Raw genomic sequence first — 13,340 nt, forward strand, 5'->3', positions numbered from 1 at the left:
AGTACCCTCTATGGTGGTTTGAGAACGGCATTCATTAGCCCAATGTCTCCCTTTACAGCATCGTGGGCAAATACCCGGTATTCTACTCCTTTGATACCTAGTTTTGTTAAACCCTCATCCTATGGGGCAACTCCTTTTAAAATGTCCTGTTTGTTCACAATTGTAGCATGTTTTCTGTCTGGCATCTAAACCCTGTTGTACTGCAGCTGTCAGGACTTGCCCTTGTTCATTAATGTCTCTACATAATTTAATATATGTGCTTAAATCTCCATGTTTCCATGGTCTAATGGCCTCCTTGCACCATCTGTTTGCTTGCTCAAAGGCTAGCTGTTTAATTAATGGCATTGCTTGCTCTGTATCCCCCAAAACTCTGGTAGCTCTTTGAATAAGCCTATCTACAAATTCAGTGTAAGGTTCATTAGCTCCTTGTATTACCTTAGATAATTGACCTTGTAAATCTCCATGTCCTTGTAAAGTCTTCCATGCCCTAACTGCATCTGAAGCAATTTGTGAGTATATAGCAATTTGTGAGTATTTGTAGCAGCTGACCCTCATAAGGTCCTTTTCCTAACAACATATCTAGATTTCTCTGAGGATAACCAGCTGCTGCATTTCGCCTATCTGTCTCCATGAAAAATTTCTCATTGGCAACCTTCCATAACAGGTATTGTCCTCCATTTAGCACAGCTTTACACATACTAGTTCAATCTGCTGGCATCGTGTTCAAGTTGGTAATGGATTCGACCAAGCTTATGGTGAAGGGTGCTTGAGGACCATAGGTTGTTACAGCCTCTTTTAGCTGTTTCACTGTTTTGAATTCTAAAACATGGTGAATTCGCTGCCCTCCTGCCTGTTCAAATACAGGGCATGCTAATCTTTGAGGTACTGTCTCAGAATCCCATCTATCAACAGGAGGGTTGAGGGCCCCATAGGCGGAGCTGTTGGTTGGACACTTATGCCCTCTGGTGATAGAAAGGTGTTAGTAGAAGCCTCCTGTTGTAACTTTTCCCCTGATGGCTTTTTCTGCTCTAAACTTTCTTCCCCTTTCTGACTATCTCAAGAGGCCTCCTTTTTTTCCTGATTTAATATGTCTTCTACCATAATCTGAACTGAAATCTTTGGACTAGGCAAACAAAATCGTATCATCATCCACAATGGCAATGTGCCAACTGGCAGAGTTCCTGGGTTTTTCTTTTCCCTGTCCCTTAAATCTTCAACATGATGGTCCCATTGTGATATATTCAACAACTCCCACTGAAAAAGCCATGGGCTACATTTTTGTATTTTATCAACCTATGCCCTGACTCTTTTTGGTTTTACTGGGATGCCTCCTTCCTCTAACAATTTACTTAACATTCTTTCAGTTTGTTTTTCGCTAATTTCTGACCCCATCTTTCTGCTACAAGGATAATGCAACTCAAACAGATAACTCAAAACAAAACCAAAGCAAAACAAAACAAAAATGGAACAAAACATCATTGTATCAATTTTCCTATTTTTTTGAAATGTATATTCGTGGTCTATCTTTATCTCTTCCTCAGGGCTGAACAACTTCACACCTTGAGCCAACCATTTTTCCCAGTTTGCCTGAGAAAGTTCTAGGGATAGGCCACTTGAAACAAAAACAAAACAAATCAAACGAGAACACATTGTTTTTTGAAATGGTCACCCATTCTCTTGTCTTCCCTCAGGGGCGAGCAATTTACCTTATCACCTACCCTCAGGTGTTCCCCGCACGGGCCACCAAATGCTGCAGTATGGCTGGGCACAAAATAACCAATCCGCCACACAGCTTTGTAGGTTCAAACAGCAACCTTTATTTCCAAACTCTCACCAGCACTCTACACACACTTCCCGGGAACACTCCCGAACGCCACGCGGCTCCTCTAGAAACCACCAACCAGAAAATCTCTCCTCTGAAAATCCCTCTTCCTGCATTTCCCCAACCAATGGAAACTCTCCGGGAATCCCGTCGAGAACTCCAAAGTAGCAAGCTGAGAACTCCAAAGTAGCAGGCCGAGGAGGACAGCAGGGGTCTAATATACAATTGAATACACACCTTAATATAACCATTATCATTTCAATGGCTTGCTGGGGTCACCTCTCAACCACTCTGTTCTGGCAAAAATGCCATGCATTATTATGACTTGGCTATGGATCTCAGCAAAGTTGCTTTTAAAAAGTACAGCATATGTTTTGGTCTTCCTTTTCCAGGGTTTTGAGATGAAGTGTGAGCTCATTTATTTGTTGGTTTTTTTCTTTTTTTGAGGAATGAACTCCAGTCAATGAATTTCCCTCTTAAAACTGCTTTCATTGTGTCCCATAGATTCTGATATATGTGTCTGTATTTTCATTTATCTCTAAGAATTTTTTGATTTCCTCCTTTATGTCATCTGTAACCCATTAATCATTCAGTAACATATTGTTCATTTTCCAGGTGATGCAGGATTTTTCCTTCCTTCTTTTATCATCGATTTGCAGTTTCATTTTATTATGAGCAGTTAAGATGCATGGTATTATCTCCACACCTTTATATTTACTAAAAGTTGCCCTGTGGCATAATATATGGTCTATCTTTGAGAAGGATCCATGTGCTGCTGAGAAGAACGTATACCCACTTGATGATGGTTGTATATTCTATATATGTCAGTTAAGTCTAGGTTATTGATTGTGCTTTGAGTTCTATAGTTTCTTTATTCAGCTTTTGTTTGGAGGATCTGTCCAATGGTGAGATCGGTGTTTTGAAGTCACCCATAATTATTGTGTTGAGGTCAATTTGATTCTTGAATTTGAGGAGAGTTTGTTTTATAAATGTTGCAGCACCATTATTTGGTGCATACGTATTGATAATTGTTATCTCTTGTTGGTGAATGGTTCCTTTTAACAATATATAGTGTCCTTATTGATCCCTTTTGATTAACTTAGGTTTGAAGTTGATTTTATTCGATATGAGTATGGCCATTCCTCCTTGCTTCTGAAGACCATTTGAGTGGTATGATTCTTCCCAACCTTTCACCTTCAGCCTGTGTATGTCTTTTCCTGTCAGATGAGTCTCCTGAAGGCAGCATATTGTTGTATCTGTTTTTTTAATCCAAGTTACTAGCCTATGTCGCTTGATTGGTGAGTTTAAGCCATTAACATTTACGGTTACTATTGAAATATGGTTTGTACTTCCAGTCATGTTTATTTATTTATTTAGTTTAATTTGGCTTGTTTTTCCTCTTTGGTAATTCCACCCACTTTACTGGGTTACCTCCCACTGTTAGTTTTGGGTGCTGTCTTTTATTTCCTTATCTTGTAGTGTTTTGCTCAAAATGCTTTGCAGTGCTGGTTTTCTGGCTGTGAATTCTATTAACTTTTGTTTATTGTGAAATATTTTAATTTCATTGTCAAACTTGAAGCTTAATTTTGCTGGATACAATATTCTTGTTTGGAATCCATTATTTTTCAGTATTTGAAATACGTTGATACAAGATCATCTCACTTTCAATGTCTGTGATGAAACATCAGCTGTTAACCTAATTGGTTTATCCCTGAATGTAATCTGCCTCCTTTCTCTTGTAGCTTTTAATATCCTCTCCTTGTTCTGTATGTTGGATATCTTCATAATAATGTGTCTTGGAGTTGGTCTATTACGGTTTTGTATGTTTGGGGTTCTGTAGGCTTCCAGAATTTGGCAGTCCATTCCATCTTTCATTTCTGGAAAGTTTTCTAAGATTATTTCATTCAATTTATTGCTCATTCTTTTGGTTAGGACCTCTATACCTTCTTCTATCCCAAGGGCTCTTAAGTTTTGTTTTGTTTTTTTTTATGACATCCCATATCTCTTGGATGTTTCACACGTGGTTTCTTACCAGCCTTTCTGCGTTGACTATAGTCTTTTTGAGTTGATAAACTTTGTCTTCATTATCTGATGTTCTGACTTCTATTTGTTCTAGTCTATTTGTAATATTCTCATTTGAGATTTTGATTTGGTTTATGGTTTCCTGCATTTCTAGGATTACTGTTTGATTTTTTTAAAAAAATCTCTATCTCCTGGTAGAGTTCATTTTTGCTTCTTGAATCTGCTTATGTAATTCATTTTCAAAATATTCTTTCATTGTTTGGACTTGCCATCTAATGACTTCTTTAAGATTCCATTCCATCTGAGTCAGGTATGCCTTGCAGAAGGCATGAAATAATTAAAATCAGAGAGGAAATCAATGAAATTGAAACAAAAGAAACCATGGGAAAAATTTGACAAAACTAAAAATTGGTTATTCAAAAAAATAAATAAGATTGACAGACCCTTAGCCATGCTAATGAAGAGAATAAGAGAGAGAACTCAAATTACTAACATACGGAATGAAAAAGGTAATATCATAACAGACACTACAGAAATACTGAAGATAATTAAAAATTATTTTGAAATCCTATATTCCAATAAAATAGAATATAGTGAAGATATTGATAAATTTCTTAAGTCATATGAATTGCCCAGATTGAGTCAGGAAGATACACACAATTTAAACAGACCAATAACAAAGGAGGAAATAGAAGAAGCCATCAAAACTTCCAACCAAGAAAAGCCCAGGACTGGATGGGTATACAGTGGAGTTTTACAAAACCTTAAAAGAAGAGTTGATACCAATACTTTTCAAGTTATTTGAGGAAATAGAAAAAGAAGGAGCTCTTCCAAATTTATTCTATGAGGCCAACCTCACCACGATCCCGAAACCAGACAAAGACACATCAAACAAAAAAAACTACAGACCAATATCTCTAATGAACCTAGATGCAAAAATCCTCAATAAAATTCTGGCAAATCGGATACAAAAGCATATCAAAAAAATTGTTCACCATGATCAAGTAGGATTCATCCCTGGGATGCAAGGCTGGTTCAATATACGGAAATCAATAAACGTTATTCACCACATCAATAGATTTAAAGATAAGAACCATATGATCATCTCGATAGATGCAAAAAAAGCATTTGACAAAGTACAGCATCCCTTTTTGTTCAAAACACTAGAAAAACTAGGGACAACAGGAACATACCTCAATATTGTAAAAGCTATCTATGCTAAGCCTCAGGCTAGCATCATTCTAAATGGAGAAAAACTGAAGGCATTCCCTCTAAAATCTGGAACAAGACAGGGATGCCCTCTCTCACCACTTCTATTCAATATAGTTCTTGAAATACTGGCCAGAGCAATTAGACAGATGAAAGAAATTAAAGGCATAAAAATAGGAAAAGAAGAACTTAAATTATCACTATTTATGGAAGACATGATTCTATACCTAGCAGACCCAAAAGGGTCTACAAAAAAAAACTACTAGAGCTAATAAATGAATTCACCAAAGTGGCAGGATATAAAATCAACACGCATAAATCAAAGGCATTTTTGTATATTAGTGACAAATCTTCTGAAATGGAAATGAGGACAACCACCTCATTCATAATATCCTCAAAAAAAATAAAATACTTGGGAATCAACCTAACAAAATAGGTGAAAGTTTTATACAATGAAAACTACAGAACTCTAAAGAGAGAAATAGAAGAAGATCTTAGAAGATGGAAAAATATACCCTGTTCATGGATAGGTAGAACTAACATCATCAAAATTGTGATATTACCCAAAGTTCTCTATAGGTTTAATGCAATGCCAATCAAAATCTCAATGGCATTTCTTGTAGAAATAGATAAAGCAATCATGAAAATCATATGGAAAAATAAAAGACCCTGAATAGCAAAAGCAATTCTAAGCAGGAAGTGTGAATCTGGAGGTATAGCGATACCAGATTTCAAACTGTACTACAGAGCAATAGTAACAAAAACAGCATGGTACTGGTACCAAAACAGGCGGGTGGACAAATGGTACAGAATAGAGGACACAGAGACCAATCCACAAAATTACAACTATCTTATATTCGATAAAGGGGCTAAAAGCATGCAATGGAGGAAGAATAGCATCTTCAACAAATGGTGCTGGGAAAACTGGAAATCCATATGCAACAAAATGAAACTGAATCCCTTTATCTCACCATGCAGAAAAGTTAACTCAAAATGGATCAAGGAGCTAGATATCAAATCAGAGACTCTGCATCTGATAGAAGAAAAAGTTGGCTCCGATTTACATATTGTGGGGTCGGGCTCCAAATTCCTCAATAAGACACCCATAGCACAAGAGTTAAAAACACGAATCAACAAATGGGACTTACTCAAACTAAAAAGTTTTTCCTCAGCAAGAGAAACAATAAGAGAGGTAAATAGGGAGCCTACATCCTGGGAACAAATTTTTACTCCTCACACTTCAGATAGAGCCCTAATATCCAGAGAATACAAAGAACTCGAAAAATTAAACAATAAGAAAACAAATAACCCAATCAACAAATGGGCCAAGGACCTGAACAGACACTTCTCAGAAGATGACATACAATCAATCAACAAGTACATGAAAAAATGCTCACCATCTCTAGCAGTCAGAGAAATGCAAATGAAAACCACCCTAAGATACCATCTCATTCCAGTAAGATTGGCAGTCATTATGAAGTCAAACAACAACAAGAATGGCAAGGATGGCAAGGATGTGGGGAAAAGGGTACACTTCTACATTGCTGGTGGGACTGCAAATTGGTGCAGCCAATTTTTGAAAGCAGTATGGAGATTCCTGGGAAAGCTGGGAATGGAACCACCATTTGACCCAGCTATTGCTCTTCTCGGACTATTCCCTGAAGACCTTAAAAGAGTGTAATATAGGGATACTGCTACATCAATGTTCATAGCAGCACAATTCACAATAGCTAGACTGTGGAACCAACCTATATGCCCTTCAATCGATGAATGGATTAAAAAAAATGTGGCATTTATACACAATGGAGTATTACTCAGCACTAAAAAATGACAAAATCATGGCATTTGCAGGTTAATGGATGGCATTAGGGCAGATTATGCTAAGTGAAGCTAGCCAATCCCTAATAAACAAATGCCAAATGTCTTCTTTGATATAAGGAGAGCAACTAAGAACAGAGCAGGGAGGAATAGCATGAGAAAAAGATTAACATTAAACAGGGATGAGAGGTGGGAGGGAAAGGGAGAGAGAAGGGAAATTGCATGGAAATGGAAGGAGACCCTCATTGTTATACAAAATTACATATAAGAGGATGTGAGGGGAAAGGTGAAAAAAACAAGGGAGAGAAATGAATTGCAGTAGATGGGGTAGAGAGAGAAGATGGGACCGGAGGGGGGGATAGTAGAGGATAGGAAAGGTAGCAGAATACAACAGTCACTAGTATGGCAATATGTAAAAACATGGATGTGTAACCGATGTGATTCTGCAATCTGTATATGGGGTAAAAATGAGAGTTCATGACCCTCTTGAGTCAAATGTATGAAATATGATATTTCAAGAGCTTTGTAATATTTTGAACAACCAATGATAAAAAAAACTAAAAAAGAACAGCATATGTAATATTTTTAAAAAGAAGGAACTTGAAACTTGAGTTGGTTTTCATGTCATTTTTTCTAGACTACTACTTATTTAAGCCTTCAAAATCATTTTTCAGATGTTGTTTTGACTTCTTATAGTACGTGAAAGCTTCTAAGTCATTGAATCATTATAAATATATAGCAAAAAGTAGGATAAGATGTGACTCTTTGAAATGGCTTTATCTCCCGAAGGTGAATTATGTTGTTGTTAAGATAATAAAAGACATCTAATATATTTTTTGTCCCTAGTTATGCTTGAATTGTTGATGAGCCAAAACTAATGTTTGAAGGAAAGCATTCACTAGTAATTTTTGGTTTTCTAATGTCTCTCAAGTTCAAAAGCATTATGCCACCTTGTATGATTAGACCATTTCTATGGCCAGAATTTTATCAAAGTAAACTAAAACACTTTCAAGTTCTATAGGGTATGAAAGTTTAGAAACTTTTTAACAAATGTAATTATGTGAGGTTACACATATGTTAATTATTTTGTGGTGAATATTTCACAATGTACAGACATATATCTGAATCAACTTTTGAGCTGGGAATGGTGTCACACACCTGTAATCCTAGTACCCACTTAGGAGGCTAAGACAGGAATATCACAAGTTCAAGGCCAGCCTCAGCAATTTAGGGAGACCTGTCTCAAAAAAAAAAAAAATTGGGCCCTTCCAGATCCATTAAGCTGCAACACCATATGCTTCTGCCCTCTACCACCTCATGACCAAGTAGGCCTCACCAGATGCCAGCACTATGCTCTTTAACTTCCAGAGCCATGAGCTAAATGTCTTTTCTCTATAATTTACCCAGGGTGATATTCAATTATAGCAACAGAAATTATACTAAGTTTCAGAGAGATTACTGGTCAAGGCACAAAACTAAAAAGCAACACTTTTGGGACTCAAACCAATTGTCTTCAGTTTCCTACAATATAGAAGAACACAAAAACCAGGCTGCAGATTCCTCTTTAATTGCCAGAGCTGTTTCTGTTTGGATATAAAAGTCACTAAATGAATCATGAGTTTGTTTGCATCTACAGCATCTGTATCAAGATACCTACTTTCAAGTGAACTTCCTGAGCATTGTCCTCATCTGAACATGAGGGTCAATAACACTTTCATCATATCATCATCATCATCATAATCATATTCACTATAACAGAGTTATTCCCATTACTTTTTATAAGGAGAGAGAGAGAGAAAGAGAGACAGAGAGAGAGAGAGAGAGAGAGAGAGAGAGAGAGATTTTTTAATATTTATTTTTTAGTTTTTGGCAGACACAACATCATTGTTTTGTATGTGGTGCTGAGGATCGAACCCAAGCCGCACGCATGCCAGGCAAGGACGCTACCACTTGAGCCACATCCCCAGCCCAAGTCATTCCCATTATTAAAGGGACAAACAGAACAGACATTAAATGCTTTTCCATTCCTTTCCACTCTTCTTTTCCCATTTCTTAGTAGAAAGAAAAAAAGTGAGGATTCTTAAAAATCATTTTTTGAAAGATTATAGGATTTTTAAATGGTATAGAAACTATAATAGCATATCAAATAGTAAAAAGATACCAAACCACAACCAGCTAAAAAAGTTGAGTCTTGGTCAATTGACATGGGCACCTGATCTTACCGCTTATTTAAATATAAGAAAGTTTTGCACCATTCATGTCATCATTCCCCAGATCTCCAGAGATGATAATGACAGATGCAGTACCCCACGTGCCTCCTGAACATTTCCAGAGTTCAGGAACAACTATTCGTACACTTTCCCAAAACTTGTAATATCATTTCCTACCAAAATTCTGTCACAAATTTTTTTTCTTTGTAAGATGCAAGCATTGTGTTGTAGAAAATCAGTAGCACCCTATAATTATAAGCTGGTGAACTAGGTGTGGTTGTGCATACCTTTAATCCCAGTGGCTCAGGATGCTGAGAATAGAAGGATAATGAATTCAAAGACAGCTTCAGCAAAAAGCGAGATGCTGAGCAACTCAGTGAGACCCTGTCACTAAATAAAATATAAACTAGGGCTAAGGATGTGTCTCAGTGGTCAAGTGCCTTTGGGTTCAATCCATGATATTCCCCACCACCAAATAAAAAGATTAATGTTTCCTTTCTGACATGTTATCCTAGGAAATGGGAATCTTCATTTCAGAAAATCGACTGTGTATAATTTATTAACTGAGACATGTCAATTTGCTTGACAAAAGGATTCACCATCATAATCCCATAAGGCGTTTGAAGGAGACATCAGAAAACTCAAGGAGAGATGCTATGGGCATCCAGGGAGTCCAAAAGATGATTCCTATGAGTCCCAGAAGCTTCCATGGATCAAATACAATCAGTAAACACTTTCCTGATTTAAATGATTGTTACAGTGCAAAAAAAAAAAACTATCGCTCTTGGTAAACATCACTAAACCACCCCAGGGGTCCTCCAGGACACCCCACAAATCACTCAGACCACCCCAACCTCCAGAACTGTGGCTGAAAGTCACTCTGACTCACTGGTACTTATGCCAAGGCAGTTATAAAATATTTTGAATATCACTCCTGGGTATCATCAAAACGGCTTCTTAAATAAGAATCTTTCTCCCCCCTAAAATTTTAGGCACCTTTCCCTTGAGCTATTTGATATCAAAACTGCTTCTTAAATAAGAATCTTTCTCCCCCCTAAAATTTTAGGCACTTTTCCCTTGAGCTATTTGACAGTGTTTTCTTCCTAAAATATACTAGCAGGTGAAAGTAAGTTCCAGCTCCATTAAATTCATCTCTTTCCTATGGTAGGTTTTCATAAAATTATGTAAGTTAAAATTTAATTTAGAATTCATACACAGCCTGATTAAAATTCTAAGCTGTGACACTACAATTTTTTAAACTATAGAGAAACAGAATTTTCTTGTGGATGGAGCAAAACTATATGTAACAACACAATTAATCACTCATTTATTTGGAACCATGTATTATTAATCTCTTTATTCATCCCAACTAGAAAAACGATTCAAACATAAAAGCTATACAGAGATCATTAATGACAAAGAAAAATTTTGGTACTATTACTGAAAATACTCGAGTTTATAAAACTACACAACAGTGCAGCATTTAGAATGCCCCTAAAAATTATAGAGAAGACCCAAAAAAGTGACCATTTATCCTTCTGCTTAACTTTAAACTGTATGAATTGTTTACAAATGTGCATTGCCCAGTCAGTAAGAGCTTGTAACATGGAAAATATCTGCATTTGAAGACAGAAATAACAGTCTTAATTTTCAAAAGAAAATGATTAGCTATAGACGAATTTACAATTCACTAAAGCCATATCACTGTGATTTTATTACCTAAAGTGTGTAAGAGTGCCATGAAATTCTACTTGCCAAACAACAGCTTAGAACATAGTCACACACTTAAACGTATTTGACAATAAGTAATGGTAAATAACAAAGAGCCATGCACACACAAAAAAAAAACTGGTCAAAAGAGGAAGAGTCAGAGCTCTGAAGACACAAGGAGACATACAGATGCCCATGTGCATAACAGGCACCCACACAGATTACATTGTACTTGGATTTCTTTTTTCAAGTTCAAGATATGATGAGGTGCTAGGTAAAGCAGAAGGTCAACCCCAAGGGAGTCATAAATGAAAGTAATTGACTTATCTCCACAAACACAATTTCCAATACCTGTAAGATCTACCATCCCCCAGCAGCTGAGCACATTAAAATACTCCAGTCTAAAGTGTACATGCTCCTTCCAACTTCTCCATCATGTTAGCCAGCATCTCTTGCAGGGTCCACAACAAGAGGGACTGCTCCAGCCCAAAGGTGTTGATGGACAGTTCCTGGGGAACATTCTACAAGCAAAGAGGGAGAGGTGTGAATATGTCACCAGTGTCAAGCATTCATGCCCCATCTACCTTGGTGTCTATCCTTTAGCTGCTTCACAGTAAGAGGGAATGTCCTTGCTACCCCTGAATGGTTAGCTGCCCATCACCACAAGACACTGTCATTACTGTTCTTGTTTCATACATTATTAAACTCAGGGTAACAGGTGCTGCCATGCCTGGACTTTGTATCCTGAAATTCACTGCATTGGAGCTTTGTATGTAGTTCCTGTGGTTTCCTGAGACAGGGACTATTACTACCACCAGAGAAAAAGAAAGCAGAGAAATTAGGTCACTTTTCCAAAGACACACAGTCACAAAATATTCAAGCCAGGATAGAAATTTGGACTATTCTATCTCTTATGTATTGGTTTCTAAACCATCAAGCATTCTGTTGATTTAAAAAATAACATTTAGGGCTGCTTAACTGAGAAGCAATGGCACCTGTATAATGTGTCTGTACAGCAAGCGGGGAAGCAGAGAGGAGTCTCCAGGGGCCACTGGCCCTGCATCAGAGAATTAGGTAGCAGCACGCAAGGCTGGGTGGAATTTACATTGGCCATGACCACCACTGTGGGGACTAAGAACAAGGAGGAGGAGTCAAGGTGCAAGAGAAAAATCTGAAATGGATGTTACATGAATCATTTTAAAAGCTGCACACAACTATGAACATTTCTAAGGCCTTTTCTCATTAAAGTACATCAAGATGAATGAATCTGTCTCCTTGGATCTTTTGGAGTGTCCTGTGTGCTTCTGCAAAAGTCTTGCCTTAGCAGCACAGGTTTTGCAAAGCATGTTTTCTTGGATTTTAGGTTCCCTCAATTGTCCCGAGTGCAGAACTCTTGTTGGCTCCTTTGATGAGCTTCCAGGTAACATTCTGCTGGTGATGCTTCTAGATGGCATCAAGCAGAGGCCTTGGAAACCTAGCCAGTGGAGGCAGTGTTACCAATTGCACAAATGTACTTAGGGTTCAGGGCACCACTATGTCTAATTGTAGTGCAAAACATTTTTAGAGCTCCCAGTGTGGATGGCAGACTCAGGTGCAAGCCTGAAGGCCTCAGTGAGGGGTATACTTGTTACGATGTCCTAATGCATTATACAACTGTGAAGAAAAAGAACCTGGAGACTTTAAATTCAGCAAATGTGACATCACCATTTTTTGAACTCATATTGATAAAAGCTGGCTCCACAGTGTAAGTCAACGGGATCCATGGTTTCTCCCAGCCAACTTAGTGCAGATTATTAAATCATTACCTCATCCAACTACCCCAGTGCAAAGCATTTTATGACTTTGAAGTGAAAGACAAGGAAGCACATAATGACCGCCTTTCATTTGTTAAGAATGATGTTCTGACTGTGATCCAAAGAGTGGACGTAAGCTGTGCTGAATGAATGTTGGCAGACAAAATAGAAATATTTCTGATATCCTACATTGATTAACTTGGCTGCTAAGCAGCTGACAGAATGGGATAATCCTCTCATGCCAGGAGTTGATGCTGAAACATATACCTCAGCAGCAGCCCAGAGCAGCACTGCCCCACAACACTCCCAACACCAAGAAGAACACAATAAAGCAGCACTCCTTCACTTCCTTCCTCATGGAATGCAAGTCCTTTCATGCATCCCAGAACTGCCACTCCATGATATTCAGTCCTCCTGTCCTCATCAGCTCCAGCAACCTCAGCTGCCACAAGGATCAGAGAACTTACTGGGCTTTCCTTCAGTGCCTCTTCTCAGATTCATGTGAGTACTGCTGTATTCATTGTGATCCCACACCAAAGCATCCCAGTGACACCTGGCCCTTCATTCACTTTCCTGTTGGATATCTACTCTCCAGGTGCCCATGGAACTATGAGTTCTCCCTAGCACCCCCTCTCCTGGCTTCCACTGTCCTCACCTCCATCTTGCCAGGAACTGTGCTGCTTCTGCTGGAATGGGATCCAGTCTCATGGCAGAATCCATTGCTGACAGGTTAGAGGATTGAATATTATGAAGATT

General features: G+C 38.0%; 1 pseudogene; it reads right to left on the reverse strand.

Moving 5' to 3' along the window:
- LOC143398233 (SH3 and PX domain-containing protein 2A-like) overlaps positions 1-13,340 on the reverse strand; it is a 37,253-nt pseudogene that overhangs the window by 8,385 nt on the left and 15,528 nt on the right.

The sequence above is a fragment of the Callospermophilus lateralis genome, chromosome 4, assembly GCF_048772815.1.
Source record: "Callospermophilus lateralis isolate mCalLat2 chromosome 4, mCalLat2.hap1, whole genome shotgun sequence".
Classification (NCBI taxonomy): Eukaryota; Metazoa; Chordata; class Mammalia; order Rodentia; family Sciuridae; genus Callospermophilus; species Callospermophilus lateralis.